This window comes from Muntiacus reevesi, chromosome 4 (assembly GCF_963930625.1).
Source record: "Muntiacus reevesi chromosome 4, mMunRee1.1, whole genome shotgun sequence".
Classification (NCBI taxonomy): Eukaryota; Metazoa; Chordata; class Mammalia; order Artiodactyla; family Cervidae; genus Muntiacus; species Muntiacus reevesi.
In genome coordinates this window covers 112170917-112194445 of record NC_089252.1, presented here as the reverse complement: position 1 = coordinate 112194445, position 23529 = coordinate 112170917, and the positions used below count along the sequence as shown (strand labels likewise).

The following is a 23529-nucleotide window of genomic DNA, read 5'->3' as shown; positions in this document are numbered from 1 at the left end:
CGTGTGCAAGGCCAGGCCAGGGCGGGCGCGCTGGCAGACGCTCCTGGGAACCTGGAGGACACCGAGCCTTCAGGACCCCGCTGCGCCTTCCGGTCATGACCATCACGTCCGACCCCCTCCCCGCCCTCCCCCAGCAGGGCCTCTCTGACACTGTGTAGACGCCCCTCTGTCTGCAGGTGCAGAGTCCCCATCACGGAGCGCCAGTGAGCAGGGTCCCACGCTTCCCTGGACGACCCTCTGCAGGGTGGGGCTCTGCACCACCTGGAACAGAGTAGCTATGCTTCAGGTCCCCCAGACTCTGATTCTGAAAAGCAATACAGAGGCGGCGTCTACACAGCCAAAGTGTGGGGGCGGGGCTCCTGGAAAGGTACTGCGGCCCAGGTCCTGCCAGCCCCGCGCGGTGACCGCCCGCCTCCCACCCTCTCCCCTCAGAGCCTCAGCTCAGCCTGAAGACAGCCCTGCCTGTCGTGGCAGGAAATAGGGGGCGTCGCTCTCCAAGACGATCCTTTCCTGCGGGATCTCTCACAGCCTGCCGGCTCTCCCGGGCCCACGGACATGTTGGAACATGTTGGGAAACTGCTCCAGCAGGGGCTCGACGACCTGGTAGCTGCTGGTGAAGCAGTGCCTGTGGGAAGGACACTTCCAGGTCAGGGCTCCCTCCTAACCAGCTCTGCAGAGTGTCCGACTTGCTCCAGACCCATGTCCTCTTTTATGGGACTGCCGGTGGGTAGATTCTCAGACACAGAAAGACCGCATCCCAGGGAAGGACTCACAGTCCACGCGGTCGGGGCAGAGTGGACAACCTGAGTCCCTCTGGATCGAAACGAGAGCAGGGAAAGACTGCGTCCACGCGGTCAAGTGAACAAGGAGGAGACAGAAAGCGGAAACAGGGGGCTGGCCTACAGGTGAGTTTTCTTCTCTGAACTGACCCCTGTCTGCACACCTAGTACAACACACATCACCCCAGAAGGGCTGAGCGCCCACACCTCGGGTCTCTGGGGGTGGCTCCACTCAGAGGTGACACTCCCCCAGCCTGAGGCCCCTGGAGGCAGGCGTTGAGCGGCCGGACAGCCCCACGTGCTCCGGCCACCTGTCCTGACCTTGCGCGGGATCCAGACTCCCCGTTTTCTCAGTTAAGCCCTTCTCGCCCCTCTTGAAAGCACCCGCCGGGCATCACTCCTGGCCTTACTGTAGCCAGACACAGCTGAGGGCCCCTCCTCCGGCTCCCAGGGCACCCCGTGTCCACCTCAGCCCCCCGGCCTCGGGAGAGTGACCAGCTGACCATCTCTCAGCTCCTCCAGGGCCCCTCTTCCCCAAGCCTAGCCCTAGAGCAGCCAGCGCAGTTGGCAACCCCCTCTGTGTCGGATTCCTTGTTCTTAAACTTTATAATGCATGAAAATGAAAGTCTCAGTCGTGTCTGACTCTTTGCGATCCCATGGTCTACAAGGTCCATGGAATTCTCCAGCCCAGAATACTGGAGTGGGTAGCCTTTCCCTTCTCCAGGGAATTTTTCCAGCCCAGGGATAGAACCCAGGTCTCCCGCATTGCAGGCAGAATAATAATAGCTAACACTGCACGCTCCCTAGGTGCTGGTGATGGTGGTCGTGCTTTAGTCACTAAGTCATGTCCGACTCTTGCGACCCCATGGACTGTAGCCTGCCAGGCTCTTCTGTCCATGGGATTCTCTAGGCAAGAATGCTGGAGTGGGTTGCCATTTCCTTCTCCAGGGGATCTTCCCAACCCAGGGATCGAACCCAGGTCTCCTGCATTGCAGGCAGATTCTTTACTGGCTGAGCCACAAGGGACAGCCCTCCTAGGTGGTAGCAGTATTTAGATGTATTATAACGTGCAATGCTCAAGAGCACCTTAGGAGAGTTCCTGCTATTGGCCCATCCTGCAAAGAAACGGAGGCTCCAAATGAGGTCATGTAACTTGCAGGTGGTGAGCTCCAGCACCACGATTCAAATCTGAACCCAGGCTGTGCTCACAGCAACCACTGGGCAATGTGTATCTGGGGCTCCGGGGGCAGGGCGGTGCTCAGTGGCATCACTACAGGCTAAGTGTCCCCTTCACTGCCCCGTCCTCTACCCCCACTCCCCAGAGGTAATCCATCACCTTGCACACCTTTTCCTACACACAACGCTGCCATACACACACACATCTGCACAGTGCCTGACTCTCGGAGGGTGCTCAAGTGTGTGTGGAAAGCATAAATACTACATATATTTCCTCCAACTTGCTTCCCTAACCAAAACCAGATCTTCTTCTAGGTGGATACCTACAGATATATTACATTTTAAAAAGTTCTAGTTTCGTTAAATATCTTTAGTAAAATATACAAGTTGCTAATAATTTTAATGAAAAAATAGGACTAGAATTTATTCTTTCCTTTAAAAAGGTCAGTTTAGGAAAAAAAGAGAACAAAAATACTAATTCATTTATAAACAAATGATATCATCTTCAACTTAATGTTTCCATGAATTTTTTTTAATTGTGGAATATAATTCGTGTTTGAGTTACTACATCAAATAAAAAGATGCTTTGGGTAATTTGAGTCAGGTGATGTTCACCTGCAATGACATTCAGGTCCAACACTTACACTACCTCTCCTCAAAACACTGGCAATGAGCCAATACCAATTCTGACGTAACTCACGCTGAATCTGTGATTTTCAACTAAGGGAAAGTGACCCTGGGGAACCAAGAGCATAGAATGCCTGCCAAGGACTGTAAAGACAAGCTCGACCCATTATCTAGAGCTGGTGAGAACCATCCCCCCAGCACATCCACCCTCCCTGAGACCCTCCAGAGGCAGGAGGCAGCAAGGGATTCCAATTCCCACATTTAATTTTTGCTTCTAAAAAACCTCCCCTTAAGTAACCAAACCAGTACAGCCTTGAGGTGGAATATTACATAGCTGTTAAAAACCCTATTTTTCAAAGCATACTTACTGAAGCAGGAACACTTTCACAGTAGAAAAAAGGTTTGCGACTACAACTTTCTCATTTTGATTTTCTTACTTTTCTAAAAAGCATGTAGAGACAGCCCACGTGTTCCTGATTCCATGACAGGAGTTTGAAAGACACCTCCCAACTGTTCCTCGCAATTCTCCAAGGCACAGCAACATTAAAAATATGAATTTCAAAACACATCTGAATTTCAAAACCGTTAAGAAGGAAGAATTGTTTGGGGACAGAAACTGTGGCTGGGCTGGAGACTCTGTCCTCCCCAGTACGCCAGCGGAAGCACAGGAGGAAACGAAGCTCACTCGGCGGGAAGGGTCTTATGGCGGTCATGGTCACGATGTTGATGGAACAGGAAATGATCTGTACACATCTGTGTACTTTTCAAATATCCTGCAACAGGCACACTAACTTTAAGTTATAAAATAGATTTTATATAAGCTATAAATAATTATATATGTAATAAAATATATTTTATTAAAAAATATAACATATTATTTAATTAATCAAACAAAATGTGCTGCTTCCCAAGAAGGAACAGAAGTTTTGCCACTGGTATCATTGGCTGCAAGGGTCACTTCGGGCCTGTCCCCGTCTTCTTACACAATGAAGCTGAGAGGTAAGAAACAGCGTGTGAAGCATCTGACTAATGACAACTAGGGGGGTCTGGATAAGAGTGATGACATCCTTAGAGATTCTAAATTTGTTAGTTCCCCAGGCAGAGAAACCCTGGTGTTACAAGGAAATGAGGAACTCACACGGTAAGTAAGCCCCCGAGGACGACGTCGCCTTGTGCTGCACCGGGGCGGGCGTGGAGCTCTTCAGGGAGTCATCCAAGCCCATCGCCCCGAACACCACGGCTCCGGGGTGCCTGAAGGTCTGCAGATTTCCTTCTTGCCTCTCACTGTAGCAGTGGGCAAAATGGGAGTGTCAGCCAGGGGCCCCCCACTCCAGGTCCTCGTTCAGCAGGTCCTCCCAGAGGCCATCGGTCAGTGTGCGAGGATCGCAGAAGTCGGAGCCGCAGCCCTGAAATTCCCTCGGGAAGGAGCTGTTGTAGATCTTCCTGAACCGAGCAAAGGTCCCCTGGAAGGACAGCCTGGCAAAGAGCGCATCCAGGTGACAGTGGGTGTCGATGAAACCCTCCAGCCTGGGCAGGCGGCTCGATGCGGCTCCGCCACGTGGCCACACACCCTCCCAGAATGCTCTTTGCTCTGCCCTGTGAGTCTGCAGAAAGCAAAAGAGACAGAAGGTTAACGTTTTTCTGTGTGTGTGACGACAGCCTCCCGTGCACGGTCACCTGCAGAACACAAGCCCTGGCGGCTTTTATGGCTGTGATGACGGCTCTGCATTCACGCCTTAGTGCGCTCTGCCACCCAGCTTCCTTGTCATTCCCAGAAAGCGAGCCAGGCTGCAGCTCGGAACAGGGCTAGCGGCTTCAGGGAGCAGACTTGTGAGCATGCTGCCACGTGCCATCCCCGAGAGGGTCTAGGCCTGCACGCCCTTCCCGAAGAATCCCTCTGGGGGAGAAACTGCTCAGCAGAGCACCCAGGCACGAGGAGAAAGGCGCGAAGGAGGGTGAGACGGTTGGACGGCATCACTGACTCAGTGGACGTGAGTTTGAGCAGGCTCCGGGAGATAGTGAAGGACAGGGAAGCCTGGCGTGCTGCGGTCCATGGGGTCGCAAGGAGTCGGACACGACTGAGCGACTGAACAAGAAGAAGAACACATGGTGTTGAGGAGGGGAGGGAATTTCAGAGAAAAGCAGCACCCAGCGCCCCTAACAACACCTCTCTTGCACATTCAAAACACACCGCCATGCCCTTGTAGCCATGTCAAGCTATGTTCACAAATTCTTTAACATCAGTCCCCATTGAAAGGTGGGCTTTGTGACCCCTTCCCTTGAACCTGGGCAAACCTGTACTGTCACTGCAGCTTCTGGGGCCAGGGCGGAAGGGCCTTGCCATCACCCCTGGTTCTCTCCACTAGATCCTCTGAGGGTGGTCGACCACCATCTAACGTCCGAGTACCCACGGCCACACGCTGGAGAGGGCGCACCACTGCCTAGCGCGTCCAGCAGTGACTGAGCATTGTGGATGGCCAGTCTTGCCAGGAGCTGAATGCAGCTCAGGTGGTGAACTCCTTATTGCAAAATTCAGACTTAAACTGAAGAATGTAGGGAAAACCACTAGACCATTCAGGTACGACCGAAATCAAATCCCTTATGATTATACAGGGGAAGTGACAAATAGATTGAAGGGATTGGATCTGATAGACAGAGTGCCTGATGAACTATGGATGGAGGTTCATGACACCCTACAGGAGGCAGTGATCAAGACCATCCCCAAGAAAAAGAAATGCAAAAGGCAAAATGGCTGTCTGAGGAGCCCTTACAAATAGATGAGAAAAAAAAACAAAAAGAAGCTAAAGGCAAAGGAGAAAAGGAAAGATATACCCATCTGAATGCAGAGTTCCAAAGAATAGCAAGGAGAGATAAGAAAGCCTTCCTCAGTGATCAATGCAAAGAAATAGAGGAAAACAACAGAGGAAAGACTAGAGATCTCTTCAAGAAAAGTAGAGATACCAAGAGAAGACTTCATGAAAAGATGGGCACCATAAAGGACAGAAATGGTCTGGACCTAACAGAAGCAGAAGCTATTAAGAGGAGGTGATAAGAATACACAGAAGAACTATACAAAAAAGATCCTCATGACCCAGATAACCATGATGGTGTGATTACTTACCTAGAACCAGACATCTTAGAGTGTGAAGTCAAGTGGGCCTTAGGAAGCATTACTACGAACAAAGCCAGTGTAGATGACGGGATTCCAGCTGAGCTATTTCAAATCCTAAAAGATGATGCTGTGAAAGTGCTGCACTTAATATGCCAGCAAATTTGGAAAACTCAGCAGTGGCCACAGGACTGGAAAAGGTCAGTTTTCATTCCAATCCCAAAGAAAGGTAATGCTAAAGAATGTTCAAGCTACTGCACAACTGCACTCATCTCACACGCTAGCAAAGTAATGCTCAAAATTCTCCAAGCCAGGCTTCAACAGTACATGAATTGAGAACTTCCAGTTGTTCAAGCTGGATTTAGAAAAGGCAGCGAAACCAGAGATCAAATTGCCAACATCTGCTGGACCACAGAAAACGCAAGAGAGTTCCAGAAAAACATCTGCTTCATTGACTACGTTACAGCCTTTGACTGTATGGATCACAACAAACTGTGGAAAATTCTTCAAGTGATGGGAATACCAGACCACCTTACCTGCCTCCTGAGAAATTTGTATGCAGGTCAAGAAGCAACAAGTGGAAGCAGACATGGAACAACGGACTGGTTCCAAATTGGGAAAGGAGTATGTCAAGGTCGTATAATAAGCAGAGTGACACTCTGCTTATTTAAGTTATATGCAGAGTACATCATGCAAAATGCTGGGCTGGATGAAGCACAAGCTGGAATCCAGATTGCCGGGAGAGATATCAATAACCTCAGATATGCAGATGACACCACCGTTATGGCAGCAGAAAGCAAAGAGGAACTAAAGAGCCTTTTGATGAAGGTCAAAGAGGAAAGTAAAAAAGCTGGCTTAAAACTCAACATTGAAAAAGTGATGATCATGGCATCCAGTCCCATCGCTTCATGGCAAACAGATGGGGAAACAATGGAAATAGTGGCAGACCTTATTTTCTTGGGCTCCAAATCACTGAAGAGTGATTGCAGCCACAAAGTTAAAAGATGCTTGCTCCTTGGAAGAAAAGCTATGACAAACCTAGACTGTGAATTAAAAAGCAGAGAGATCACTTTGCCAACAAAGTTCTGTCTAGTCAAAGCTATGGTTTTTTCAGTAGTCGTGTATGGATGTGAGAGCTGGACCATAAAGAAGGCTGAGTACCACAGAATTGATGCTTCTGAACTGGGATGTTGGAGAAGACTCTTGAGAGTCCCTTGGACTGCAAGGAGATCAAACCAGTCTGTCAATCCTAAAGGAAATCAACCCTGAATTATTCACTGGAAGGACTGATGCTGAAGTTGCAGCTCCAATACTTTGGCCACCTGATGCCAAGAGCTGACTCATTAGAAAAGATCCTGATGCTGCGAAAGAGTGAAGGCAGGCGAAGGGGACGACAGAGGATGAGATGGTAGGATGGCATAATGAATCTGAGCAAGCTCTACAAGATGCTGAAGGACAGGGAAGCCTGAGGTGCTGCAGTTCATGGGGTTGCAAAGCCTTGGGCACAACTGAGTGACTGAACAACTGTACGCCTTACCGGGCTTTTGGACCGGGCCCAGCTGGTAACTGAACGGAACCAGAGAGCCCCCCTCCCCCCACCACGCAAGACCTGCGCAGTCCAGACCGATCGGACTTCCTGCCTCACAAACTTGAGAGCAAAAAAATGTTTGTTATATCACTAGGTAGCAATAATAACTGAACAACTAAACACTGCAATCAATTTAGCCCTGCTAGATCCTAAGTCCACAAAGTCAAGAACTTCTCTTCTCTGATGTCTCCTAAACACCTAGAACAGTGTCTGGGAACATAATAAGTGCCGTGAATACTGTATTGTAATTTCTGCATGCATTTTCAGTAGTGTCAGACTCTTTGCAACCCTTGGGATTGCAGCCCACCGGGCTCCTCTATCCATGGGATTCTTCAGGCAGGAATATGGAGTGGGTTGCCATGCCTTTCTCCAGAGGATCTTCTGGATCCAGGGATCGAACCCGCATCTCTCACTTCTCCTACACTAGCAGTGATTCTTACCACTAATGCCTCTGGGGTATTTGAATTAATTTGTAGAATAAATGGTACAATGATTCCTGAATGGAGCTTCACACCAGAACCACTGGGGGGCTTTTTTTATGACCCTCCCCACCCTGAGACACTGTGATTAAGAAGGTCCAGGGAACCTGTACTAACATCTCCATGTAATTTTGATACAGACCAGGTTTGAGAAATACACTCAACCCAGATTTCACTTCATGCAAAAACAACTCCGCTAAAGTGCCCGTTTTCTTTTCCTTAATGAAGCCATCTGTATCCGCTGGCACCAGATGACGACCAAGAGGCCTTAAGGAAGTTCTTCTAGTATTTTCATAAGCAAATACAACTTTGTATAACAAACAACTCACAACTTTTTATAACAAACAACTCATTATGAAAGAGCATTATGGATCAACTGACCACCTCCTTAACAGGAACAAAAGGTTTATTTCTAAGGTCTACTCTAGTTTTCCATGCCTTTATCTACAAGTCTAAAAAGAAAGAAATTGATAACATGTATTTTAATGAATTATAAGTTGCCCATCTGACACTTTTCTGCTTTAGGTTTCTTCCTGTTACTCCTTTCCTGAATAATAAACACCCAAGCAAGATAAGGTGCAAGGTAGCTGAAATTGCAGCACATCTAAATTTTATTCTGAACTCCTGAACCTGGGTGATGGGAAGGAAGAGGGAGATTTGTTATACTTGCCTGTTTCCTTTGAAAATGTTTAAAATTTCCCATTAAAAAAGCTTTTTTAAAAAAGTTAATTTCTAAGGGAGAACAAATCTTCAAAAACTAGCTTGCTTACAACAGAAAATTCCATCAATGCAGACGATAAAAAACTGCAACCCTGCCTGAGCCTGACGAGCTTTTTCCCTGATGAATTTTTCAGTGAGACATACTAAAATCTTTTTTTTCCTTCGGCGTATATGCACCTGAAAGTTAAAATGTCTCTCAAACTAACAATACTATAATTCAACTACACTTCAAATAACAAACAAAATGTCTCTCACATACACCAACAAATGACATCTTTGCAATCTAGCTCTTTAGACTATATTTCACCAATAAAAGTTAATCTGTAAAATTACCCAAAAAATGCCCAAATGGAAGGTAAGGTTTTCTCCTCAAAATGATGCCTCCTTTTCTGAGGGATCATTTTCTATTCAAGTCCTCACAAAGTCTCTTGTATTACAAGATGTATTCTTTTATTTGAAGGAGAAAAATGACCCCCAACGAACCCCAACCAAGAAATTTAAGACACTTAAAGAAACTCCCTAAACTTATTTTTATTAAAAAAATTTTTTTGTAATCGGAGGATAACTGCTTTCCAATACTGTGTTGATTTCTGCCACACAACAACACGAATCAGCCACAGGTACATGTCGGTCCCCTCTGTCTTGATCCTCCCTCCCACCTCCCACCCAGGCCCTCCCCTTAGGCAGTCACAGAGCATCTGATTAGAACCCCCTGCATCCTACAGCAAATTCCCTCTGGCTATCAACGTTACACACGGTAATGCGTATGTTTCCATGCTGCTCTCTCCATCCATCCCACCCTCTCCTTCCCAGACTGCGTCCACAAGTCTGCTCTCCGCATCTCCACGGCTGTCCTGCAAATAGGTTACTCAGCACCATCTTTCTAGATTCCACATATAAACGTTAATACACTGTATTTGTTCTTCTCTCTCAGACTTACTTCACTCTGTACAACAGGCTCTAGATTCATCCACCTCATTAAAACACATGGGGCCCTTTACAAATTTACTTCTCATCCTTGCATAGGGGCCATGCTAATCTTCTCTGTTTCGTTCCAGTCTTAGTATGCGTGCTACTGGAGCAATAAATTCATTTTTTTAAAAGGAAGGGAGAAAAGAAGTAAAGAAAGGTAACAGATTTAATAATTATTTCCAGTATGACCTAAGAGTTCTGTGTTGGATGGTATTTTTAATAAAGCTTTTTAAACATCATTTCTACTTTTTTTTTTGAAAAATAACTGTTTGAAAAGCAATATGGTAAGTGGTTTTGCATAAAATCACACTGAAAAATACTTAAGAAACATAAAAAGTGGTATCCAGGTGGAGGAATAGGGCAACACAGGGCCAGGTTAGAAAACTACTTTTCACTAAACACATTTCTTATTTTTAAATGATGGAAGTATATTTCTTAAAAAGGTAACCGAAAAAATAATTAGACATGTTACACTGTGGGACTCTGAAAATATGTGAAGGGAACAGCTATTTGCATTGTGGGTAAGACTTCCAGTGACAGAATAATACAGATTCTAAAATGCAACACTGTGTGCAAAGATCTCAGATGCAGGAAATCCTACAAGTCAAATAACACCTTTTTTTTTCTCTCTCTCTCTCTCTCTTGTTTTTACAACAAATAAATTACAACACAGGGTGGGAGAGAGAAGGAGGAATCTACAGAAACTAAGAGACTTAAGGCATTTAGTAATTGACACACATGATTCCTGCATCCTATTTCAAAGAAACGGAAACACTCATGAAGCAGGGAATTTCATCACTGACTGGACAGTTGATGCTATTGAGGACTCGGGGAGACAGGACAGGGGGAAAGATTAGAACTGTAGTAACGCTTATTTTTTCCTAAAGATCCTGTCTCTTAATTTTACAGATACACAATAAAATAGTTGTGGGTGAAATGATAACATAGGTGGGATTTACTTCTAAATTATTTGTAGAGAGAAAGCAAATAGAGAAACCAAACAAGACAAAACTGACAGTGAGTTAGTACTTACTGGAGATAACTGATGGATGTGTGGGTAATTTTCACAGATGTTTTAAATATTCCACGATAAAAAGCTGAAATAAAAACAGCTAAAACTCCAATTCAGATGGGAGGGTAGAGATGTCCTCTGTATGCTTCACATACTTCTCTGTCATCCGAGGGGATCTGCTAAAAACACCAGTTCCCCAGTCCCACCTCAGACCTCTTGAGTCAGATTCTTTCCTTCTCATCAGGGAAGTTCAGTAAATCACCTTGCATGACTCAAAAAGGTGCTCCAGTGACAACAAAGACTATGTCAGAGAAACATGTGCAAAGTTTTAATAAAATTATTTAATGCAATGTGAGAGTGGGGGGAAAAAAGCAACTTCAAAAAAGGCACATGTACCTAGAAATACATACAATAAACACACTTGTGATGATGTCATCTAAGACCTTGAGGGGCTTTATAGAGTCAATTTGGGCCAAAAAAAAAGGTTTTGGGTTTCCTTTTTCAGAAAACCAGAAATGACCTGGACTCAACACTGCCTAAGGTTCAAGCCTGTATGGTAACATTTAAAGCTACATTTATGGAGAGTCTACTACAAATGAGGCATTGAGCAAAGTATTTTCAAGTATTAATTCATAGTCCAGCAAATTGTGGCTCATAAGCCAAACCTAGTGCACTGCCTGGTGTTGTTAATACAGTTTTACTGGAACATAATCAGGTCCATTCACTTAAATATCGTCTATGGCTGTTCTCATGCTATTACAGCAGAGTTGAAAAGTTGGAACAGAGGCCTTAAAAGCTCCAAAAGCCTAAACTATTTACTATCTGGCTCTTTACAGACAGAGTTGGCTGGCCCGTATTCAGTCTGTGATGACTTTTAAAGATCCCTTCATGGATCACAGCCTTGTCATGGCAAAGGGGCTTGTGTAACTCAATGAATCTATGAGCCACGCAGTGCGGGGCCACCCAAGATGGACAGGTCATAGTGAGGAGTTCAGACAAAACATGGTCCACTGGAAGAGGGAATGGCAAACCACTCCAGTATTCTTGCCACGAGAACTCCATGAACAGGATGAAGAAGCAAAAAGATATGACACCAGAAGATGAGCCCCCCAGGTGGGAAAGTGTCCAGTACACGCCTGGGGGGCTTAGAGTGGGGGCAATTATGAATAGATCCAGAAAGAATGAAGTGGCTGGGCCAAAGCAGAAATGACGCTCAGTTGTGGGAGTGTCTGGTAGTGAAAGTAAAGTCCAATGCTGTAAGGAATAATATTGCATAGGAATCTGGAATGTTAGGTGCATGAATCAAGGTAAACTGGACATGGTCAAGCAGGAGATGGCAGGAGTGAATCACAAGCTGGAATCAAGATTGCCAGAAGAAATATCAACAAACTCAGATATGCAGATACCACCCTAATGGCAGAAAGTAAAGAGGATCTAAAGAGCTTTTTGATGAGGGTGAAAGAGGAGAGTAAAAAAGCTGGCTTAAAACTCAACATTCAAAAGACAAAGATCATGGCATCCAGTCACATCACTTCATGCAAATAGATAGAGAAAATGTAGAAGCAGTGACAGATTTTATTTTCTTGGGATCCAAAATCACTGCAGAATGTGAATGCAGCCATGAAAAAAAACAATCGCTTCTTGGAAGGAAAGCTATGACACACCTAGACAGTGTACTAAAATGCAGAGACATCATTTTGCCAAAACAGGTCAAAGCAATGGTTTTTGCAGTAGTCATGTACAGATGTGAGAGTTGAACCATAGAGAAGGCTGAGCGCCGAAGAACTGATGCTTTTGAACTGTGGTGCTGGAGAAGATTCTTGAGTCTTGGACTGCAAGAAGATCAACCCAGTCAATCTTCAAAGAAATCGACCCTGAATATTCACTGAAAAGACTGATGCGGAAGCTCCAATACTTTGGTCACCTAATGGGAAGAGCCAACTCATTGGAAACACCCTGATGCTGGAAAAGACTGAAGGCAAAAGGAGAAGGGGATGACAGAGGATGAGATGGTTAGACAGCATCATGGATATGAGTTTGAGCAAACTCCAGGAGATAGCAAAGGACAGGGAAGCCTGGTGCACTGCAGTCCAAGGGGTTGCAAAGAGCTGGACACGGCTTAGCGACTGAACAACTACAACAGCTTTTAAAGAACCATGTTAGAAGAGAACCATCAATTTGCTTCCTGGAGCCCTGAGGAAGTCAAGGACTGTGCTGAGTGAGTACAACACTTAGGATCAAATTAAAAAGACCAAATACACTGAACAAAACTCATGCCTGGCATGACTGGGACTCACCTTCTGGCTGTAGAAATTTGAGTCAGAGTCGTCGCAGACCTCCAGCGGTGGAGAGTCCTGGCCAGTGACCACCCTTCGGTCACCCAGGGGCTGCTCTCTGGGTCTCTCCCGAGGGTCTTTGAGCGCTATGTTGTCACAGAAGCCGCTTGTCTCCAGCCCAGCCTCCTCCTCTGCTCTGACGTCTGGGGCAGACGTTTCCTCTTTACGAGGAGCAGACTCGGTGACACCCACAGCAGCACCCTCTCCGGGGCCGCGGCGCTCCCCGGCGTTGGCTTTCGCCCTCGAGGCCGCCTCTCCTTTCCTTCTAGGCATCAACTCTCTCAGGACCCCCTGGATGGCCTTTAGGTAGATCCTGGTAGAGCCTTGGTCTCAAAGTCTATCCCTCTGCCTTTTCTGGATTTTGCCTGGTTCCTCAGCTGTTCCGTTTGGACCTTCAGCTCCAGCTGCGAGATCAGAACCCAGAGTTCCAAGGACTTTCTTTGGGATCAACCTGGAAGATGAGAGATTAGGAAAGGTGATTCCATCTATGAAGCATGTGGCAAATGAGACATCAGGGGAGACATCATGCCAGCTCTCAGCACTGTGAGCCACGGGGAACAATTTCAGTGACTGCCCGCTTGGCCCCACCCAGCCACTTTCTACAGGTGCCACAAAGAGTTCTACCATCTGGCAACGTCACACCTCTGCTTAAAACCCTGCAACTGCTCTGCATCTGCCTGCAATAGAGATCCCAGACTCCTGAGCATGTCCCCCAAAGCCCTCCTCCCCAGGCTGGTCCCCAGCCTTCCGTCCAGCATCATCTCCTACCTTTTCCCACTCACTCAGGTGTCCTGGGAATGAGGAAAACACTGGAGAAGGGGGAAAGAAGGGCCACAGGAACAAGACGTGCCCCAAGCATCAGAGACCAGCATTTCCTGACACTTTCTGGGCACACGTTGCTCCTGCTGCCTGAAATGCCCTTTCCTCCTCCTCGTCTATGAGCAGAACTCAAACAACACCTCTTCTGTGAGGACTTCCCCGATGGCTAACCCCTCACTTCTCGGACTCCTCGTGACTTCAGATATCCCTGAAATAACACTTCATACACTGCCCTGTGACGAACCGGTTTACTCTCTGCTGCTCCAGCCCCGGCACAGCCTTCTACCCAAGCCCCGGACATCGCGGGGAGAAGACGCAGGAGACGGGACCACTCATGGAAGTTCATCACTTGAGCCAAGATGCACAGTGCTCTCTCGTGTCTGGGCTGCGTGACCCTGTGGAGGGTTCTTCAAGAGAAAGGATCCGGTCTTGTTCATGTCCCCAGCCTTTTAGACTGCATCCAGGTCTAACACTGAGTCAGGAGGACAGGGCTCACAGAGGGCAGCAGCAGCAAGAACACTGGCTTCAAAGTCAGACCGATCGGGGATTGTATGACAGCTCTGCCCTGGGGAAGCTGTGTGGTCTTGGTCAAGTCATATGATCTTTCTGAGTCTCACTCTCCCCGGGCCTGCACACAGCAGGTGCTCAAACATGCGTTCACTGATAGCTAAGTATCTGCTAAGACGTAAAGACGGCACTGCCATCAACTACACTTCAATTTAAAACAACAATAATGATGCTTAAAATCTCAAGGGTTTAGCATAACCCTGGTTTTCTTCTGAAAAATGAATAAAACAAATTTTAAAAAGATAACTCTGCCCACTTCAGAAGGCTGAGAATTTAGTGACCATCGAGAGGTCAAATATTGAGACTCATTTGACAAGCTTTAGCACATCATGAAGGCTCAAAACTCTTCCTCCCCTAACATGAATCAGAAATTTGCATATGTCAAACTAAAGACTGAACATAAAGTGGGTGAAGGTGCTCATAACAGACACATTCAACCTTCCCTATAAAGTAAAGGGGGACTGTCAGTGACCACTAGCATCTAAGCGAATCTCACAAACAACCCGCAGCTAATAAGGCACAAACAACGAGATGCTGGTCAACAGGAATCTCTAGTGATTCCAAAATCCCCCAGTATAGGTATGGTTTGAATGTGTTCCCCAGAAGACTCCCATGTTGAACTCTGACCCCAAGGTGATGGTATGCAATGTGTCCCATGGGAAGTGACTGGGTCAGCAAAGCGGGGCCCTTAGTGACGGGCTCAGGGTCCTAGTGAAGGGGCCCCAGGACAACTTCCTTGCCCCCTCCCCCACCACGTGAGGACTCAAAGAGAAGTCTGGGACCCTGAAGAGGGTCCTTGCCTGTCCAAGCCGGCACCCTGATCTCAGACTTCCAGCCTCCAGAACTGTGAGAAAGTTCTGTGGTTTACAAGCTACTCAGTCCATGGTATTTTGTTACAGCAGCCAGAATGAACTAAGACAAATGTCCTTCCCTAGGAATATTCCATGACCAGGCACAGAGACTTCCATAGTGTGGGGGACACACAAAGCTAAGTGTGCACCCCTCCAAGTTCACAAAGCAAATGTACCGTGGGCCTAAATGAGAGAAAAGGGTCTCTGTGACTGGACTAGGGCTTCCCTGGTGGCACTAGAGGTAAAGAATCTGCTTGCCAATGCAGGAGCCGCAGGTTCGATCCCTGGGTCCAGAAGATCTCCTGCAGGAGGAAGTGGCAACCTGCTCCAGTATTCTCGCCTGAAAAATCCCATGGACGGAGGAGCCTGGCAGGTTACAGTTCATAGGGCTGCAAAGAGTCAGACATGACTGAATGCGCATGTACACACGCGCACATGTATGTGCACACATGGGTGGCTCAGCTAGATCTATTTCTAAAACACCACACCTACTAACTCACACTCTCACATCCACACATGCATTCATGCACAGCATACAAGCAGATCATGCATAGATTCAGAACTTCTCACATTTTAGAGCGATGGACTTTAAGGAGGAAAGTATTCACAAACCAGTGCTCAACTCCTCAGTTCCTGCTTCAGGACAACCCAAGCCTCAGACCAGATGCACCAGAAAGATTATGCAAAATACCGCCACGCATGAAGATCTTGCTCCTGAAGTTAAATCAACTGATCTTTTTACCCAGGACCGAAAACCAAAGAAACTGAATAATCAAAGATTAGTGACAAGATCGCATTCCCCACATATCTACCTTACTTACATTTCAGTCCTATTCAGTACTCTTAAGTCAAAGACAAACCTTATCAACTTATCATCACATTTTCTTTTTAAAGTCAGCACAGGGAGTTCCCTGGGAGCCCAGTGGTTAGGACTTGCTCTTTCCTTGCCAAAGCCCCAGGTTCAGTCCCTGGTTGGGAAGCTAAAGATCCTGCAAGACGTGGGTCACACCCAACAAAATAATTACCAATGTGCCCTATTAAGGGTTCCGTGAGCCCCACTCTGAAAAGACATGGCACACTTCGCCTAAGGTATACAACCCACCAGCAAAGATAAAGTATTAAATACCCGCAACTGAGGAGTGAGGCTCTAAGAACCACTGAGCAAAGGCTTCAGGACGACTACTTTGCTTCAGGCTAATTATTTCTATTTTATGATTACTTTATCGAGGGGCAGCCTGTCTCACCCAAATAAGACTCCGCCTCACCTCCTCCACATACAGACCTCCTCCTCACCTCTGAAGGCCCAGACCTCCAAAACCTAGCGGCCAAACCCCAAACCACTAGAAGCACTGCGCGGCACAAACTAGGGCTTCCATAACTATTTCTCCAAAACCTGATTAAACACGTGGATGATGCTCACACAGTAACTGGCAACATAAGCTAGGGCTCTTCTCCCTGGAGCCAGCAAAGAGCAGACTGACTGCCAGAGACTCAACCTTTCCAAAACTCAAGACCAACTTTCACACACACACATCCTCAACGCATACACACCTGCGGGCTGAAAGAAATGAAATTAAACCTCTTTTTTAGCTTCACGTAAAATGAGTGGATGAAACGTGCCTCCTCCGTGCAGCACCCTCCGTCGGCGCCCCGCTGTCAGGAAGCCCTCCTGTGCGTTCCCACTGGGGAAATAAATGAGAACCTCCAAAGCAAACCCCGCCTCACCACGCAAAACCCCAACGTGCTAGAAACCGTAACCCTGGGGAAAAGCCACACCAGGAGCCAAATTCTTGTCTTGGCTCTGGGCTTCAAAGTACAAGACACAACTGCTTAATCTGTAAACAAAATGGTACAGCTGGGTCTCTGAGGTACGCCACCTACCTTCCAGCTCAGCGGGTCTGACTCCGGCTTGACAAGCAGCTGAGGAAAATTTAAAGACTCGAAGCCCCGCCCACATCCCACGCAAGCCCTGCCCACATCCCATGCAAGCCCTGCCCACATCCCATGCAAGCCCCGCCCACATCCCATGCAAGCCCCGTCCACATGCCACACTAGCCCCTCAGGAAGGCGCAAGGATCCTAAAGTAGGCGCAAGGGTCCTAAAGTAGTTCCAAAACGCTGGCCGGCTTGACCACCACCTCAGCGCTGAACTTCAGGCCATCCCCTAGCACCTACCAATTTAAACGCGCCCCTCTGGGAAGCCCCCACAGGTCTTAAGAGGCTTTTTTTTTTTAAAGTATCCGTTCACCAAAATACGATCTCCAACATCTCAAGCCAGGGGAAAGGGCTTCACTGCTTTCAAAGCCTTGGGGCCTCTTACCTTGAAGCTGCAGGCTTGCTCCCCGAGAGACAGTTCTAGAGAAGGTCTGGCAGGGCGCAGAGGGGATCCCCTCGACGAAAGGTACCCGGAGAGCTCCGAATCAGGCCTCCTTCAGAGGGGGCCCACCCACTCCTGGGGCAGACGGATGGGAGGAGGAGGAACTACTGCGGCGGGATGAGCCCCTGGACACAGCCTCCTCCTCTCGGGCCCTTAGGCGCTTGGGGCTGCTGGACCCCCTAAAACCCACACAGCGCTGGGAGCTGGCTGGCTGGGGGCGGCCACAGCACTGCGCTCCAGGAGCCAACTGAGATTTGGGGAGCTCCCCTCCGAAGAGCTGATCCAGGAGGACTTGACCTTGGCCGCCTGGAGCACCTGCAAGGTAAAGAAGAGGCCGGCAGTCCACCGCCGCCCCTGCCTGCTGCCCTTCGTCCACCTCCAGTCATCCTGGGCTCCCTGGAGGAGGGCAGGCCAGGCGGTCAGAGGCTGGCTTCACTCACCTCTCCCCCTCCTTTCCACCACCCATCACACATCTCATGGTTTCAGAGATGCCAAAGCGCCTCAAATGTCTGGGGTCCCAAAGCACACGGGACAAGTCCAGAAGACCCCAAGACTGACCAAACCCTTTGTTCCACTGAGCTTCCAAGCCCACAACCTGCTGCCACAACTGCCCAGTGCTTTCGTTTGCACGGCACTACTTCCTGGAGACTGGAGCTACCACAGGGTCTGGAAATCCACTCCCAGGCGGTCTATATATAGAAAAGCAGAATTTGAAAAGACACATGTGCCCTAGTGGTCATGCAACACTATTTTCAAGAGCCAAGACATGGAACCAATGAAAATAAACAGCCACAGAGAAATGGAGAACAAAGATGATGTGGTACACATATACAATGGAATATTACTCAGTCATAGAAAAGAATGAAATGATGCCATTGGCAGCAACAAGGACGGGCCTGGAGATGACAGTATCAGACAGAGGAAGATGAATATCACAGGCTGCCACTTACAGGTGGAATCCACACACTGAGAAAAATGAACTAGGGACTTCCCTGGTGGTCCAGTGGTTAAGAATCCGTGCTTCTACTGCAAGATGCATGGGCTCGATCCCTGGTCAGGGAACTAAGATCCCACACGCCCTGTGGCATGGCCAAAACGAACTAACGTACAAAACAGAAACAGGCTCACAGACCTAGGAAACAAACCCATGGTCACCCAAGGGGAAAGGGGAGGGGGTGGCAATAAATGAGGATGTTGGGACTGACACAGACGCACGCACATTTATAAACTAGCTAATCAACAGGACCGCCTGTGCAGCAGAGGAGACCACATTCAGCATTCGGTAATAACCCACGGGTCTGACCGAGCTCCGCAGCCTCCATTCTGGACTCTGCTCCACCAAACCACATCCTGAGTCAGTCCTGTGACCTCTCCAGCCCTCCGTCCAGACTGGATGCTCCTCAGAAGCCATCTCACGGCTCCACCTCCAACGGAGTGCTCAGCACACAGTCCTCACCCATGCGCTTAGGACCCAGAGCAAAAGGGGGCAGAACCCCAGGACTCCTAAGATGGGACCAGGCTCCACATCTCTCTATGGTTGCCAGTAAACCGACTGTGGGAAAAACAAGACCCTTTAGGCCTGAGATACAGACAAGGGTCTCTGCCATTGGATCAGACCACCCCAAACAGAGGCCACACCCTCACCTCTCCAGTTTCAGCCACACCTGACACCTCGAGCCAAGGACACAGTGAGACAGCAGGACCCTAGGGCCCTCGCCCACAGGTGCTCTGCCAGACTTTTGTCCATGAAAAACTCTAGGCAAAGAATACGTTTATCAGAGAAGTGAGAACATGCAAAAACAAAGAACAGTCAAAGGAGACCAAACAATAACAACATCCTCATTAAGAGCATAGTCAAGCACCTTTAGTTCCTTCTCAACGGCTAATAGACAACATTCTGAGCCATGCCCTGTGAGCTGTCTTGTAGATACAGAAACCCCCACCAGGTGGAAAAAATTAACTACGTGATGACCAGCCTGTACCCATGACATATGCGGCCACCAGTCTGACAACTGGCTTCAAGAGATAGAAACAAACTAACTCTGGGACTGAAGATTGACTGCACCTGAAACAAGATGACCAATCTGAAGACGACCTACGGAGCTGACCGTGCTGTTCCTGCATGGAGCCCCCTCTCTCAGCCTAAAAAATCTCTTACCCCACTGCTGCTCAGCTGTGGGGAGCTGGCCTTTGGACAGATGTCCCCGTCTCCACCGCCCACCAGGCTGCTAGCATCTGAAATGAAGCCAACTTTCCTTTCCACCAACCTGGCCTGTTCATTGGCTTTTGAGCAGCAGGCAGCTGAAGCCCCCACCTTTCCATAACAGCAGCACATCTGAAAGGCTAAGTAAGATCCCTCCACACCTCTGGATCCTCTTACTGAAGTTTAACCAACTGACCCTCTTACTCGGCACCCAAAACCACTGAAACTGCAGCAAGGACAAATGACAACATCAAAGTAGCCTCATGGTTACCGGATTTATATTTCGGTCAGATTCAATATTCTTTTTCAAAGGTTTTCAACTCACCATTACTTGTTTTTTGGTATGTCAGTGAGCTCACTCACGGGTTCTGACTGTGAAGTCCACCCTGAAAACACCGGGGACATGTCCCCTAAGGTAACAGCCTGCCAGCCAAGATACAGAACAAAACCCAGCCTCACTCCCTGGTGAGGAGGTAAGAACCCACTGAGCAAGGCTTAAGGACAAACCGCTTTCCTCTCCGCTGGTTTTATTTCTGATTACTTTATCCAGGGGCAGCCGGTCCCACCCAAATAAGACCCTGCCTCACCTCTCCCACATACAGACCTGCTCCTCACCTCTAAAGCCCAGACCTCCAAAACCTAGACACCAAAGCCCAAACCACAAGAAACACTGCGTGGCACAGACTAGGCCTTCCGTAACTACTTCTCCAAAACCTGACTAAACACGTGGATGACGCTCACAGTAACTGGCAACATAAGCTAGGGCTCTTCTCCTCCCTGAAACCAGCCAAGGGTGAACTGACGCAAGAGACTCAACCTTTCCAAACTCATGGTCAACTTTCGCACACGTACATGTGTACACACACACACACTCCCGCACTGAGAAATTTTAATTAACCCCCTTTTCTAAGTTAACGTAAACTAAATGGATGAAGTGCACCTTCTCCGTGAAGCGCCCTCCCTCTGCTCCCAGTACCATGGAGCCCTCCTCTGCGTTCCCACTGGGGAACTAAAGGGGAACCTCCAACACAAGCCCACCGCACAAGACCCCAATGCGCTGGCAGCCGTCACCCTGGTGAAAGGCCAAACCAGGAACCAAGTTCTTTTTCCCGGTTCTGTGCTTCAACGTTCAAGTCCCAATTCCTTAAATTTACAATAAAATACACATGGTTCTGTTTCTGGGGCATGCCATCCACGTTCTCCGGCAGGGAGTCTGCAGCCTGACTGCTGATTGCAAACACCTGGGGAATATTTAAAGACTCGGAAGCACCGCCCACATCCCACGTCACCTCGACATCCCACATCGCCTCGGTGGAGTGGAATATCCGTACAAGGATCTTAAAGTACCCCAAAAACGCTGCCCAGTTTGAACACTGCCTCTGCCCGGCGCTTCAGGCCATGCCGCAGCATCTTTCCGTTTGCATGAAGACACCTGGGAAGCCCCCAGAGATCTTGAGAGGCAGGATCTTTTTTTCTTTTTTTTTTTTTTTAACTATCGCCAAAATACCCACATCCAACCTTTCAAGCCAAGGGGAAAGGGCTTCGCACTTCACAAAGCGTTGGTGCCTCTTAAGGTTGCAGGCGTCCTCCCCGAAAGACACCCACCGTTTGTTCTAGAGGTCTGGCAGGGTGCAGAGGGGAACCCTTGAGCAAAGGAGCCCCCGGGAACTCCGAACCACGCCTCCTTTGGAGGGGGCCCCACCCCACCCGGGCTAGAGGAATGGGAGGAGGAACGATTGCGGCGGGATGAGCCCCGGGACACAGGTCCTCATTCTGGGTTCCAGGAGCCTGGGGCAGCCGGTGCGTCCTGAGGCCGATACAGCGCGGGGAGCTGGCAGCTGGGCGGGGGGACATCACTGCGCTCCCAGAGCCAGCTGCGCCCGGGGAGCTCCGCCCCAGACGCTGCTCCAGGGGTACCTGACCCTGTGCTGCGCTGACCACCTGCAAGGTCCAGAAGGCCCGGGAGTCCAGCATCACCCCTCCTGACTGTCGTTCCTCAGTCTCCGGCCATCCTGGGACTTCGGGGCAGGCCAGATGGTCATAGGCTGGCTTCACTCACCTTTCCCCTCTCTTTCCACTGAAGAAGGTTGCAGAGTTGCCAGAGCACGTGGGACAAGTTCAGGCCCACACTGCTGCCAGTTAGCAAGGCTTCAGTTTGCCCAGAGCTACTTCGGGATCTCAGCGCGCTCCCGGGGCTATGACGTGCTGCCGCGGCGCTTGTGACGCAAAGCCCTTTGAAGAGATTGGCATCTAGAAAGTCAGGGCGCAAGGAAGTCCACACCTACGAAAAATAAACTCTGGTAAGGGGGGTAGGAGAAGACGAAGCTGTCCTACACTGTTGGTGGGGATGTAAACTGCTAACAGCCACCATAGAGAACAATCTGGAAAATTTTTTAATCTAAAAATAGGGCTACCCTATGAACTGGCAGTCCCACTGCAGGGTCTATATCTGGTCTATATAGTTTGAAAAAACACATGCACCCCAATATTTCACTGCACCACTATTTAAAATAAATAAATGCATGATAGTAAAGAGATTATATTTTAAAAAGGAAAGAATTTTGTTAGGCAGGACCACCAGAGGTAGAAAAGTAAATGTTTACCAGTTCTAAATGCGTGGGATTTCACGAAGAAATGGGGACAGAGCCGCTGATCTGAACCACAAATTTTACACGTGAGCCTACCATTTCTTCCTCTTCCATTCCCAGGTTTCTTTCTCAGGCGATATTATGTAGAGGAATCACACCTGTACATCGTTTCTTTTAACTATTAATTTTTTTTTTTTTAATGTATATGGCTGTGCCTGGTCTTAGGTTTGACAAGGGAGATCCTTTGTTTTTTGTTCTGGCATTCAAACTTTTAGCTGCGGCATGTATGATCTAGTTCTCTGACCAGAGATTGAACCTGTGCCCGCTGCATTGAAAGTGTGGAGTCTTAGCCACTGGACCACCGGGGAAGCCCCACACCTCTACATCTTTGAAGGCGTCAGCACAGCACTTTCGCCTTATCAACTAAAAAAAGGCAGGCAACCTAAAATTTAGAGTTATGCTTTATTCAAGATTACTGGGAGAAATAACAACAACCTCAGATATGCAGATGATACCACCCTAATGGCAGGCAGTGAAGAGGAACTTAAGAGCCTCTTGATGAAGGTGAAAGAGGACAGTGGAAAAGCTGGCTTAAAACTCAGCATTAAAAAAACAAAGATCATGGCATCTGGTCCCATCACTTCAAGGGAAATAGATGGGGAAAAAATGAAAACAGTGAAAGACTTTATTTTCTCGGGCTCTAAAATCACTGCAGATGGTGATTGCAGCCATGAAATTAAAAGATGCTTGCTCCTTGGAAGAAAAGCTATGACCAACCTAGACAGTGTATTAAAAAGCAGAGACATCACTTTGCCAACAAAGGGCTATATAGTCAAAGCTGTGATTTTTCCAGTAGTCATGTACGGATGTCAGAGTTGGACCGTAAAGAAGGCTGAGCGCTGAAGAATTGATGCTTTTGAAATGTGGTGTTGGAGAAGACTCTTGAGAGTCCCTTGGACTGCAAGGAGATCAAACCAGTCAATCCTTTGGAAATCAACTCTGAATATTCACTGGAAGGACTGATGCTGAAGTTGAAGCTCTAATACTTTGGCTACCTGATGTGAAGAGCCAATTCACTGGAAAAGACCCTGATGCTGGGTAAGATTGGGGGCAGGAGAAGGGGACAGAGGATGAGATGGTTGGATGGTATCACCAACTCAATGGACGTGAGTTGAACAGACTCTGGGAGATGGCGAAGGATAGGGAAGCCTGGTCTGCTGCAGTCTATGGGGTCACAAACAGTCAGACACGACTTAGTGCCTGAAAAACAACATTTTTATTCTGCAGAAATTTTTTAGGACTTCAAGCCCAGGAGGCAGCATCTCAA

General features: G+C 48.1%; 1 non-coding gene and 1 pseudogene across 1 annotated transcript; both read right to left on the bottom strand.

Annotated features, from left to right (window-relative positions):
* Positions 1-522: 522 nt before the first annotated feature.
* On the bottom strand, positions 523-21588 carry LOC136167492 (putative deoxyribonuclease TATDN2; annotated as a pseudogene).
* LOC136168046 (U6 spliceosomal RNA) lies at positions 9460-9562 on the bottom strand. Its single transcript, XR_010663209.1, has one exon. It is a non-coding gene; the product is annotated as a U6 spliceosomal RNA (small nuclear RNA).
* Positions 21589-23529: the final 1941 nt, after the last annotated feature.